Source organism: Lissotriton helveticus, chromosome 1_1, assembly GCF_964261635.1.
Source record: "Lissotriton helveticus chromosome 1_1, aLisHel1.1, whole genome shotgun sequence".
NCBI lineage: Eukaryota > Metazoa > Chordata > Amphibia > Caudata > Salamandridae > Lissotriton > Lissotriton helveticus.
In genome coordinates, this window is record NC_136057.1 from 1,116,953,586 (window position 1) to 1,116,968,570 (window position 14,985).

The following is a 14,985-nucleotide window of genomic DNA, read 5'->3' on the forward strand; positions in this document are numbered from 1 at the left end:
TGGTAGTCAGTTGACCACTGCTTTCAAAATGGTGGACGGCTCCTTTTATATTCTTTTTGATGTCCTACCATTTTTTTATCAATATTTTTGTACTTTGATCATGGTATTTTACTCATTCATTTAATGTGAAAATGTATAATTTAATTTGTGTTTATGATTTTGCCAGTTAGTTTGAAATGTGTCTGTTTTCACCTCCATTTTGTGTGCCATCGGGTTAATATTTTGTCATTGAAACTGGACTTCAGGATGAGCATTCCATCTAAAATGGTGGACTCGTGGTTTACTTTTCAGCTGTCTGTGTTTTCGACTTGTTTTTTTGGGTACATATCATAATTTGTAATATATTTTGTGAATTTATTCTTTTAAAAAACATTTGTGCTTGTTTTCAAGTAAATGTATTACTCTAGTATTTTAAAGAACTCACCTTTCCTCTGAGCACGCAACCCCTCAGGCACAGTCATTCCCGCACAGCGGATTTAGCGCTGACGCGGGCGAGTGTTTCCCTTCTTGCAGCCATTACGGAAACACAAGACACGCCCACTTGTGTTGGCCACGCCCCCCGTGACGAAGGTACATAAAAGCGCGCTGACTGCAAGCGCCACATTGTTATAGGAACCTCCTGAGGCGGAAGCCGGGAGTAGCGAGAGCCTGTGTTAAATTTTAATTGTTTTACTCTGATTTTAAAGAACTCACCTTTCCTCTGAGCACTCAACCCCTCAGGCACAGTCATCCCCGCACAGCGGATTTAGCGCTTACGCGGGCGAGTGTTTCCCTTCTTGCCGCCATTACGGAGACACAAGACATGCCCACTTGTGTTGGCCACGCCCCCCTCCTACACTCTCCTCACTCCTATAAAGCATGTGCATTCACCGGAAGCGCAGTGGACGAGCGCAGCGGGTGCGACGTTTGCGCGCCGAAGGCGCGCTTAAGGCAAGCTCGTCTGCGTTCGTCCGCGCTAGGCAGAGCTCAGAGCCAGATACTATAGATAGTGCTCTCCACCTTACGCACCGATGCTCGAGAGATGCTTTGCTACACTTGAATAGAGATATAAAGGGCCCTTGCTTACATTCTGTACTTGGGGACAATCCCTCCAACGACTGCCTCTATTGCCCGTACAAATTTACACCTACTATGCCTCAACAAACTTCTTCCAGTCTAATGCGCATGGCCCTGATTAATTGCAGATCACTCCCCAAACACTCAGTAGAAATTTACCACACTTTAGAAAATCGTCAGCTAGACGTTCTTTTCTTAACAGAAACCTGGTTGGGACCAGACTCCGACCAGGACATTGTCAAGTCCCTCCCTCCTGGCTTCTTAATTCAACATGTAGACCGATCCAAAGGGAAGGGAGGGGGTATCGCTATAATCTATAAAGACCATCTTTCCTGCCGATTGCAAGGCAGCCCCCTTCTAGATTGCGAAAATGTTCTATTCTCTATTCAAATCTCCCCATGTAGATCTTTGTCAGGAATTCTTATCTATCGCCCTCCAGGACCTATGGGTCAGTTCAGTGAATCTCTCATGGAACATACTTGTACACTGGCTGCCATCCACTCTACGTTTATGATCCTGGGAGACCTTAACATTCATTTTGATTAAAATGAAGTCAAACTAGCCTCTGATCTAATAGCAGACCTTGAAACCTTGCAGCTTAGGCTACAAAGTAGACAACCTACCCATTCTTTGGGCCACCTGTTGGATCCTATTTTTTCCAACATTAATGATCTTACAACCTTAGATCATACTCAGGTACCATGGTCTGACCATTTCGTAATCTCACTGAATTGGCAGCTATATAACATCATACGCCCTAAATCCCTACCTAATAAGCCCACTCATTCCTGGGCTACCCTAGACCCAGAAAAATTGAAGTTAAATCTAGAGCGCTCCCCTCCTAGACTTGTATCCAACCCTACTCACGCCGACGCGGAGTTTTCGAAATGGATAGGAGAGACACTGGACAAAACCCTACCAAAAAAATCTACATGTAAGCCCCGAGGTAAAATTACCTCCCCATTGTTCACCCAGGAAATGCGGCTTCTGAAAAAAAGCTGTAAAAAAACGGAAAGAGACTGGAGAAAAAATTTCGATCCTACTAAAAAAATTTAATATAAACACACTATTCTTAATTACAAAAAGGCACTCAAAATCGCCCAAGTCAAATATTTCGAAGAAAAAATCAAATCATCGGCCAACTCATCAAAGGAGACGTTTCAAATTGCTAAAAAACTTCTCAAAGCACCTGATCCTCCCCCTCCAGTAGAGCCTTCAGCCAAACGATGTAATGAACTTGCGGAATTTTTTGAATCAAAGATTAAAAACATTCTTAATTCCCTTCCATCACAAGCATCTGATGCCCTGTCCCTTGTTAACCCGCCTACTTCCACACCCCAAACTACAGCATATCAATTGACCCACTTCGCCCCCCTGACAACAGATACTCTCTCTCCAATATTACACTCAATCAAAAGTGGATCTCCAACTGATCCCGCACATTTTAATATCTTAAAATCAGTTGCTCCTACTATTCTTCCTTATATGGCAAATTTGATTAACACCTCGCTTACCCATGGTGCTGGTTCACCCAGCTGGAAGAAAGCAATTGTCAAAGCCCTCATTAAGAAACCACACTTAGATCCACTTGAATTAAGCAATTTTTGGCCAATTTCCTTGCTCCCAGGCATCAGCAAGACAGCCTAGAAATATGTCAATCATCAACTTTCTGAATACCTTGTAGCCAATGGTCTCCTGGAGCCGTCCAAGACGGGATTTAGGCCCGGCCAGAGCACAGAAACTGCGATGTTGGCGGTTGTCGAAGAGGCAAGAAAGATCATCGATTCAGGAGGATCAGTGGCAGTGATCCTCCTGGACCTGAGCGCAGCCTTCGACACCGTCAACCACTCAACATTGATCCATAGGCTTAGGGATCTTGGAATCACAGGGACGGCCCTGTCCTGGTTGGAATCCTTCCTGAACGATAGGTCCTTCCAGGTAGCAGATGGTAATTTTATTTCCAGGCACACAGCCATCAGTTGTGGGGTCCCTCAAGGGTCATCCCTGAGTCCGACCCTTTTTAATGTTTACATGTCCCCCCTTGAGAAGATCGTCACCCCGTTCGGGATCAAGCTTTTAACTTACGCTGACGATACCCAATTGGTAGTCTCCCTAAGTCAGCAAGACCAATCTCTCACCAACCTCCACAAATGTCTTAGTGACATAACTAAATGGATGAACATCTCACATCTTAAACTCAATAATGACAAGACAGAGATAATGGTTCTAGGCAATCAGTCACTATACCAACCCAAATCCCTGTGGCCCCCCTGTATGGGCACACCACCTAACAGGAAATCAAGAGTGTAGGAATTTGGCTGGACGAAGGTCTCAATTTCTCCACCCAAGCAAGAAAAACGGCCGGTGTGTGTTATGGCTTCTTACGGACCGCCAGAAAAATTCTGTCCTTACTCCCAGCACAATCTCAAAAACTCCTGATTCAGGGTCTTGTGTTGTCTCGCCTAGACTACGGCAATGCCCTATATCTGGGGGCCCCTAAAAAGTACTATCTGAACTTCAGACAGTACAAAATACTGCCGCCCGTCTTCTCACAGGAACTCATCGTCGCTGTTCAGCCAAACCAGCCCTGAACGCCTTGCACTGGCTGCCCATCCAGGAGAGAATACAATTTAAGGCATTATGCACGACACACAAAATTCTTCATGGAAAGGCTCCACCTATTTTAAAAAACCTTATCACTCCCTATAACACCAAGAGAACCTTACGTTCCTCACACTGCAACCTAGCATCTGTACCCAGAATCAAGAAGGCCCGTTCTGGAGGTCGACTCTTTGCCTATAATGCTTCCAAGCTATGGAATTCCCTGCCCCCAGACATTAGAGCCCAGCCCAACCTACTCTCATTTCGTAAGGCACTCAAGACCTGGCTGTTCCCGTAATGCCTCCCTCTCACACCTGGTTTCTTATCACCAGCGCTGGGACGCTTACGGGCAGCCATGCGCTATACAAATCTGTAAAAATATAAAAGAAATAAAAAAATAGTAATACTCAAGTATTAAAATTAATACCCGCGTATTCATTTGTTTACCTGGATACTTTTTTAATGTATGTGTGCTCAATTTAACCCCACATTTTAATACACTACCCCACCCAAAACCCCTATTTTCTCTGCATCCCGTGCCAGAAGCTATTTTACAATTTGTTTTAATGATTTTTGAGATGTAATGGCATGCATAGTATTATCTTGCTTTGTAATGGCTATTTTAATGTATTTCACTAATTTGCGTTGTAATGGTTTGCGTTGTGATTTGGAAAGTTAAAGACTTGAAAAAAGAAAACATCTAAGGTAAGGTGACCGACTTACAAATTTTATATATGTTTAAAAAAAAACTATTTTAACAGGATGTTCAATGTAGGGTAAAACATGAAAGTAACAGTGTAGTGTGTATTAGTAATGTAGAATGTGTGCAACATTATCCAGGTAGTCTGAAGCCACACACAACGAAAATTGTTGTAAAGTTGCCAATAGTCTTTCTGACATTTCTTTAGATTTTTTTGCTAATTTGTGAGTTTAGACTACCTGTTAATGCTTGTGACATTCTCATTTCTTAGAAATTTGGCTTCTTCCTCAAAGTTTCCAAAAAATGATGAGAGTTTGGGTGAGCTTTGCCAATTGTATGTTTGAAGGAGTTGTGCCATCCCTCTATGGCATTGTTTTGTCTTTGCTCCTCCTTCTAAGCAGCTCGAGTAGCAGTTCCACCACTCCACATGGAAACGTGGCTTCCTCCTGCGACCCGACCTGCTTAGATTCCCAATCCATGTGTCTTCAAAATAATTTAGTTAGGGTGCCAATTTTTCTTCGTTTGTTGAAAAAATGTCAGATTCTGTAATTGCAGTGTAGTACTCGTCTACACTATCAGGAGGAACAAAGCAAAGTACAGTTAGTTTTTCTAATTCGAATAGCAGTTTGCAATCCGATAAGTAATCCATAACTAAGGATGTTTTTTGTATTTTACTCTAAAACGCCTGGGAAAAGTGGAAAAAACATCCTTAAATTAGGGTATCCACGTACGTTTTGGAAATAACATTAATCATTGCAAATTCAAAATCAATTATAATTTTCCTAGGACTTTTGTTGGATGTTTTGGATTTTATCACTGTTAAAAGTTCAGTGTAAGTTGTGGTTTGTTTATCAGGTAGCAAACTTTATACTAAGGGGACTACTGTATTGTTAATTTTAGCATGAATGGTGTATATTTGGGTGAATGGACGGGGCGTGCTTTTAAACGTCCCATCCATCATCCAACCATCACTATTCTCCAACTTAACTAGATAACGTGGAGTGCTAAAGCTGAGGATTCTTTTCAGAGGGTTTTGGTTGTCATGCATTAAAAAAGGTTCTTTAGAAATAGAAAGTGAGAGTTTAGGAGGAATAAGTATGTCAGAGAAAGTTTGCGGTGTAACTCTTTGTGGGTTACTTACCTGTTTTTTGCGTTATATAATAAGTCTCAGATTGGGTATAATGGGCATACTGATAGCAACATGAGTTGAGACATGTTGTGCAACCTCCCTCAAAATAGAACCACAGGACTCATTGGAAGTGCTTGCAATTTACTTCATTTAATTAATTGTTTCTCTGACCTCAATCTCCATTGCAGAGGCCGAGTGGTTATGGACTGTGGTTTTTAAAACAGAGTCACCCAGTGAAATTATTCGTTGTAAAAGAGTTTGCGTTGTAAAAAATGCATTGTAAAAGCATGTGATGTAGTAGTATGCATTGTAACGTCATACATTCCATGTCACCCAACCTCAGACTCCCAGAGGTGTCTAATGTTCAAAGATGTGTGATTTCATAGGTTCCCTAAGAAAGCTGGAGCCCAAAATCCACAGCTAGTAAAAAAAAACATGGATTCTGCTGGGTGAAATATGGTGTCTTCTAGGTCACATTTGAGACATGTCGAAATACAGAACAGTAGAACATTATCAAATGAATGTCTCTAGGTTGCTGCCTTTGAAATGTAAGCAAGTGTTTAACACAGAAGACATTTTACAAAATGCCCTCTGAAACACATCCCAGTATGGGTACCCATACATTTAGAGATGTGTAAACAACCGCTGCTCCTAAACTCAGTATCTAGTGTAGTTTTCAGAAATACAGTGGGTTTTTTCAGAACCTTTTTCCATTCTTTATAATTTACCAAATGAATTGCTGTATAGTCAGTATACAATGAAACACCATTTTAACGTGCATCTCGGTTGTTGGCTCTGGGTACCTCTTGGAGAACCTACAAGCCCTTTATATCTCGCAACCAGAAGTATCCAGGGAATGTAACACTACATTGCTTTTGAAAATCTGCCATGGTAAAAAAAAGTTACAGATGAAAACAGAGACACAAATGGCTGCTTTGTCAATTAAATTTCAATATATTTCAACTGTTACATCTTAACGGATAACGTTAAAGGATCTACACAAATGACCCCTTGCTAAATTTAGATTTATATGTAGTTTTCGGAAATGTATAGCTTTCCAGGATCCTCCTTGGATTTCACACCTGTTTCCACCACAAACTTGAAGGAGGTTAAAACACATAAAATAATGAGCTTTCTTCCAGTAAAATGCCAAACCTGTGGTAAAAAATGTGTTTTTCTAGATCAAGTAAGCCTGTTCCTGAAAGCTGGGAAGATGATAATTTCATCACTGCAAACCTTTTGTTGATGCCATTTGCTGGACAAAAAAAACCAGAAATTTTTTCTGTTGCCTTTTTTTCCCATTTGTCCCCGAAAAACAAAAATGTTGCTACATTTTGGCTATTTTCTTGATCCCCTTTAGGGAATCCACAAACCCCGGGTATCTTTAGAATCCCCAGGATGTTTGAAAAAAGGATGCAAATTTGGCTTGGATAGCTTTCCTAGACAAATAGTTATGGAGGCCTAAGCATGAACTACCCCACATGGCCAAAAAACAGGCTTAGCACTGTGAGGAAAAGGCCAAGCAGCGAAGGTGTTAACCCTTTGCCTGCTGATGAAGAGCCCAGCTCGTCATGAGGCACAGTGGAGCTGTCATAACGGCCGCGCAACTCCCCCGCGCGGTGAATTCCACACCTGTGCGGATGTTCTACAGGAGTGGGCGGAGTCATGACGAGCCCAGCACGGCATGAGCACAGCTGCACTGTGCCTCATGGCGAGCTGGGCTCGTCATGAGCACTGCGGCGCCGCGCGCGTTGCCCCCCTATCCCCACACAGGAGCGGAATTACCCATGCGGTTAAGAAGTTAAACAATGTGTCCGTACAACTACCCATTATTTTTGCTGAAGAATTGGCTTTGCCCTATCTTGGTTATCTCTGGCTTTCAGTATGGACAACCCTCAGGACTCTTTTAGTCAAAGCACAATTAATGACAGCATTCAGTGTGATCAGTGCAATCAGGGCTTGAATATTCCCAGTCTTGAAAATGTTAGGCAGAAATTTGCTGCTCTTGGAAAATCATTCTTATTTGAAAACCTTATGTCTATTTGTTTAAATGACCAGCTTTCTGTGAAATGTTTATTTATGGATAGACATTGTGCACTAAGGAAAAGCCTTGATCTAAGTAAACCTTCAGTTATGAATTATATTGCTTTAACATCCAACCCGGGCCCAGAACTCTCTTTGTTTTATGTATGTTATAATTGGAAGAGAACTCTGTTTTTGAGACTCAGAGCTGGTACTATTTTCTATATGTTATTTTTTCCACAGGGATATTTAGGTACTCTGGAAGGGAAACATTTACCTGTGATAATATGTCTCCTCAATCTTTACTGCACTTTATGCTATTCTGTTAGTGTTACTACATTTTTAGAAACAAATGTTATTTTGCTCTTTTTAGGATGTATAATTTTAAGCAATGTGGAATTTCCTTACATTTTCTACAATTGTTAACTTGTGCTGATGTATGCTTTAGATTGAGGAGTTTTATTATGCATTGCTAGTTTATGTATTTTACAGGATTTCTTTAGTTGTCCATGTTCCCTTTTTTTTTTTAAAACATTTTTATTGAACCAGGACAGTACATTGGATACACATTGGATACACATCCTTTAAAAAAAAAACAAAAAAAAAAAAACAAAAGATGCAGCAACAAATATGCAAAAAAAAAAGAAAAAAAAAAAAAGATCTATTGGTGTGATTCCAACAACATACAAAATGACATAAGTGGGGAGAGCCAATAACAGCATGACAGACCATAAAAAAAAACATTGATCCACAAGAAGAAGAAACATTACTGACTACCTCTTAAAGTAGGATTTATACCTTCCCGCCAGCGTAATACAGGACTCCAAATAGCCGCGCCCAATTTCCTAGCTTTCAATCCCCTGGTAGCATAAATTGATGTCTCATAATTGCAAACCGCTAGGAGGCGAGCTAGCCACATTTGGAAACTGGGGGGACAGAGTCTTTCCAACAAGCTGAGATAATTATTCTTAGTATAGCCGTACCTATAAACACTAGTCTTCTTTCGCTTCTGGTAAACGTTAAGGACCCATCAAGACCCATTAAATATAAGCAGTCAGATTCGGGTAATCTATGGCCGAATATTACCAACCAATAGTCTGCGATCATACTTTTTATTAAATCGAGCTTAACACAACTACTAAACATATGGATATTATCTGCAGGACCCATTGCACATCTAGGACAAAGATCATTTTCTCTTTTCCCCCAGGTGTATAATTTAGCAGGGGTATAATACAAGCTAAACACAGTTTTATATAGTTGGGCTTTAAGATTGCTAGACATGAGCAGGCGATTTGAAAATTCAATGCATTTATACAAATCAACATCGGGATTCTCAAGCTTCACTACCCATTTTGCTTCTGTTTTCTCAAGATCGTCCCGGATTTCAGACATAAGGGTATCATAAAGGGTGCCGATTCTTATATTGGATCTATTCACTAACTCAAATAATTCAAAACTTGAGAGGTCTACAGTTGATATATTAGTTTTAAGTTTAGCAGACAGTTGAGCATACTTAAGGAAATCTCCATTGAGCAGATTATATTTCATTTTTAATTCACAAAAGGTAGTTTCAAACCCTTTAAACAAGAAGTCATGAACCGTTAAAATACCCAGGAGTTTCCATTTTCTAGCTGTAGAATCAAAACCGGAATTGGAGGTGAGAAACGAATGCCACAAAGGTGTATATCTGGTGATCTTGCTAATATGCATATGTTTGTGAATCTTTTTCCAAACTTTAAGGGCATTAGTTATAGTTGTATATTGTCGATAGTTTCTATAATAAGAGGTGTCTGTGTAGCGAAGAAACAGACCATCAGTATTGCTCCCCAGAATAAGCTCATAAATAGAAGGAATTGAATTAATAACGCTATAGTCAGTTACGCTTTTAGTTTGGATCAGAGGAGCAAAGATCTGCATAAAGGCGGCCCAATGATACAAAGTTGTGTTGGGAATAGCTAAACCTCCTCTATCTAAAGGTAAGGACAGCAATTTATGTGACCTCCTGATCTTACCGTTTTGCCAAATGAACTTGGACATAAGTGAATTTAATATTTTTAAAGTCTTATAATCAATGGCTAAAGGAATAGCCCGGAACAAATAAAGAAACCTTGGTAGGACGTTCATTTTTAAAAAGTTGGCTCTACCTATAATTGTAAGATATAAGCTATTGACTCGATCAAGATCCTTTTTAATTCTATCTAGGAGAGGGTCGAAATTTATTTTAATAATGCTTTTAATATCTGGGCTGATCACAATTCCCAAATATGTAGTATTATTCATCACCCTAGGATCAATGCAGACTATGTTGTTAGTGCATATAATTAAAGTTTTCCCCTTATTAAGGGAATACCCTGAGAATTTACCATATTCGGTGGTGAGGTTTTCAATAGTAATAATAGCCTCAGCAGGATCAGGAGTGACAATAGCTATGTCGTCTGCGTAAGCCAATACTTTTATTTGGTACTGACCGCAGACCACGGGCTTAATTAAGTGAGTCTCTGAGAGTTTTAAAATTAAAGGATTAATGTACAGTGCAAATAATAGGGGGGAACAAGGACACCCCTGTATAGTGCCCCTGGATATGCTGATGTGGCCGGAAACAGATCCTGGTACCTGAATCTTAGCTTTGGGGGAGTGATACATGGTTTTTATTGATTTTATAAATTTGGGGCCGAAATTAAGGCGCAACATAACCGCCCATAAGAAAGACCAAGAGACGCGGTCAAAGGCTTTTTCGGCCTCTAGCAGGATCATTGACATCCGGCCGCCCGTAGCAGACATGGAATCAAACAAAGTAATAACTCTATTAATATGATAAGTAGTCCCGATCAAACAAAGTAATAACTCTATTAATATGATTGGTTGTCCATGTTCCCTATGTTATCTTTAATGATTGTCTTTTGACATTCGATTAGAGAATTGACCTCACTTGACTTGACTGGACCCAGTATTCTGGAGTACACAGAATATTTTCATTGCTTTTTGCATTTGGTCTTTTTTTGTCCATATGTAATTCTCCAATTTCGTTGGTAGAAGCTCCAATGTATTTCATCAGACCATCTTTTTTCCCTGTTGTGCAGATTCTACGGCAGGCAAAGTATAGATGCGGGTTGCCATAATTTCAGCAGTGTACTTTAGACTCTTGTCTTTAATATATATTTCTAGAAGAGATGAGATCAGCTTGCCTCCCAGCTTGTCTCCCACTGCTTTACACACATTAAAAAGTTAACATATTGCTTGCTTAAACTTGGTTTTTCTACAGCTAATATTTTCTGCCTAATATTTTCTGCCCAAGATCCATTTGAATCAAGGACAAAATCTAAATAAAGAAATCTTGGCACACTCTCTAGACTATTCCCGTTAACACAGAGAGTATGTAGCAGACTAATGCTTGGGGCAACATGCCACGATGTGAGATTTAGTAAAATTAGTTGAAATATCTAGGTCCGTCATAAATTTAGAAAAAGCATGTACCAAGCAACGTAAAGCGTTTGGAGTTCAGGCAAGAAGCACAGTTTCATCAGCTTATAAATGTACAGGTATAGGGACAGAATTGGCGTTGGGGGCATCTTGAGATGAGGTATTCAAATTAATATATCAAAAAAATTATAGAGGGGCATATTACCAACAACTAGCGATAATTATCGCTATGTTGGTTTAGCGGCGACATAAATATCGCCGAGCTCCGCCGATTTTTATCACTTAGGAGCAGGGGTGGTGGGTGACATTTCAAAGTGGTGGGGCGCAAAGTGATTTGCATACAGCACCGTAGCGAGCGAGCGGAGCGAGCGAGCCCGAACCCCAAAAGGGGGGTTTGGGGCAATTACCCCCCCCCACGAAAATTTTGAAAAAAAAGAAGAAAAATCGTGCATTTTCAAGCAGATTTGAGAAAGCAGGAAGGTTAATAAAGCAATTGTGAAAGTGCAGTTATTACATTAATAGATGGCATAACATAGGTAGCTGCTTATTCAATATAACCACAGAGCTTCATACATTTCGTCCTATTACGCTCAGGTGCTGAATTCAGACTATAAGACTTTCATGAAAATCTCAGCTCTAAGAGTAGAAGAAGTTGCACAGCAGTTGGGAAACAGCCTTCACAAAGCATTAGGAAAATGAGAGGCAATCACTTGAAAGCAAACTGAAAGCAATGCATCAAGTAGTAACTTAAAGCAATGCATCCAGCAAAACAGTGCATGCAGTCAACCATACAAAATTAAACTAATGCAAGTGTGAACCTGTGAACCTTCACTTTGAAAGCAGGGTGCTAGTCAACAGGCCAGTCACATACATTTAAACTGAAGAAGAGTACACTTCAGCATGCAGGCACCAACATAAAAGCACCAAGCAAGTCAAACAGTTTAATGAAAGAAAAATGAAAGCAATACATCCAGCAAACTAGACAGTGACTCAAAAAGTAAACTGAAGCAAGTGCACACTGAAAGGAATGCGCAGTCATAAGTCAGACATTCACATAAAAGCAACTTACCAAGACACCCAATCAATTACATGGGAAAAACGTGAGCCAATGCACCCAGAAAACCAGACCAGCACACCAAATCATCCCACCCCTGATTGGATGGCAGCTGTGCTCTTAGGGTCACCCCTCAGTTTTTTGGCAGGGTTGAGCACCCCCCATTTTTATGCCCTCTGCGTCTGAAGGGGAGACAGGCAAAAGGGGTCATAATGGGACATCTGGCACAGCCACTTTGTAATCGAGTTCACCCACCCAGCTCAAGACTGAGTTACAGGCTGATCTTAAATCTTTAAACAACCACAAGGGTCTCCAGCTAGTTAAAAGGGGAAAATCGTGCATGTTCAAGCAAATTTGAGAAAGCAGGAAGGTTAATAAAGCAATTGTGAAAGTGCAGTTATTACATTAATAGATGGCATAACATAGGTAGCTGCTTATTCAGTATAACCACAGAGCTTCATACATTCCGTCCTATTACAGACTCCGATACTGGCATTAAAAGTACCCTCCAGCTTATCAGCTTCAGCAAGGTTTCTAACAGCATAGCACCCCTTTGCTACACACAGATTACAGGTTCAGCCACATGATAAAAATAGCAACTCATTCAGTGTGATAATTAAGGGAGCAGAGCGCATGGAAAACCTATTTAGTGATGGGCCGAGCAAAACACAACGAACAAATTAACTTCTTTCATCTCCTTTATTTCAAACCATTTACAGGGCACAGGTGTTTTAAACCTTGTGAAAACAACACGCTAATTTGGTGAAAGCATACTTAGAAATCTGTATTTATGTATTGTAATTGTAGACTGGACCAAAAAACGAGTGAAGGGGCTCCACCAAAGCACCTCTCCCTTAATTATTTACATATAAATTTCATGCGGTCTGACAAGTCTGCCAAAGCTGCAGCAGACGAGCTGGGGCGTTTACTCCTGGCCTGGGTGCTGGGGCGTTTACTCCTGGCCTGAGTAATGCTGCAGAGCTGCAAACTAAGGCGCTACCAGGTAACCAAGACTCAAGTGCCACCACAGCATCAATCTGTGCAACCATTCAACAACAACTGGTTCAAATATGTTCTCTCAATGTTTCAAGCTATATTACAAATGTCACCAAAAGATGTTAATATTTCACTTCTGTTCTTGGATTTGTGTCACAATAAAATACACTGAACATAACCTTCACAAAAGTTATTTACAAAAGTTTAAGCTATTGTCATTATAAATTACAATAACTTTTATTAACGTATTAATTATAAAAAAATTAAAAGCCATTGCTATTTGTAATGTCAATACATCTAAGTCATGTAAATACAACACATATTGCATTACAAATGCTATAGGCGTCACATTTGCGAAAGTTAAAACTATTGGCATTGTAAATGACAAAGCTATTAATTTCGCTATTTTCAAAACCAACACATAAATAAAAAATGTGTCATTTACAATACCAATAGCTCAAACTTTCCTAATGCGAGACCTATTGCATTGCAAATGCTTGTTTATCTATATACTCCGTCAGGCGTCTGTCCTCTAATGAGGAGGCCTCTGGGAGAGTCGTATCATGTGGAATGACCGCCACCAGTGCGTGTTTAATCTGTATATAGTGAAACAGTTCAGTGGGCGCCATTTTGTAATGTTCTTGTAAATGGGCAAAAGTGACGATTTTACCCCCTCTCCTGAGGTCACCTAGTCGCGAGATGCAGCTTTAATTGAGATTGATACCGTGGGCCTCAGAGTAGTGATCAGTTGGTAGAATATAGCGTAGGTTGCATATGTCAGTCACCGAGCAAGAACTCACAAGTTGCACCAAAGTGCTAGGGACAGGGAGGTGTTGCCACACCTACACCTCCGAATTCCTTCTGTAGGCAGTAAGTGGCCAATGTGAAGTGAGTCATCCGTCAGGGTTACCAACCCCTGGGGCATGTCTTTGGACAGTGTAGGAGCCTAGAGTTGTGGAAGGATTTTCCTTTACCACAGGATGGCACAGGCACTTACCTGTTTGAGTTGTTCACCCTCTCGGGAGGGCAGAGGCCTTAGGAGCAGACATTCCTGCATCTCGAACCCCAAGTTCAGAATCTCACAAGCTCAGACAGTCACAGTACAGACCAAGCCATCAGTGCGGCGGCTAAAACCGTCCAGAACTCCCCAGAATCAGATTGAAAGACCCCCCTCCCTCCCCCAGGAACCCCGGAACCCACCTCTGCGAGTTGTGTCTAGGGCTAGGCGGCACCCGTCCTTCTCCTGCTGGCATGACCCCCCGACCATGCATGCCTGGCACATGTATGTTGTAAGCACCATGCCTCAATGCCAGGCAGTGCTGTGACACACATCAGTACTGTAAAGATTTCTTTTAAAGCGCCTCCGGTTGTCCTTGGCGCTATGTTTTATGTGAAGCGCACTGACGCGACCTCTTCAGATTTCTAAAAAAAACTTTGAATAAACAAGTTGTTTGTAATTAGACCGAACTAGACCCCAATACCACAAAATTGGGGACAGTCGTGCACACAACAAGAGCAGGTAACAACTAGCATATCACTCCAAAGAGGAAAACAGTTAAAACCAAAGATGCAGACCTGGCCATAAACCCGTTTCGAATTCGCTTGTGGTACTACACAATATCCTGGGGGGTCTGTCAAATGTTACTTCAAAGCACTAAAGAAGAAAGAGCAACGCAAAGGCCTTTTAAGGCAGCATTTATACGAAGATCAGCTTTAATTACATAAGCCATTACCCCAACATTACATGGCGATTATTCCCATTCTTGGACACCTATTACTCAGTTCGCAGAGTTGCAAAGAATGGTCCACAACAATCCCTCAATAAACCATTTCATGAACGCATCAGGACAATCGTTGAATTGACACGTAGGTACATGATTTACAACACCTTCCTCTTTCCATGCACAGTCACGCATACTTCGACATGCACAAACTAGAACTGTGTTTTTCAAGAATACACATTCCCGAGCAAATTAACAGATAACACCAATACATGAATAAACA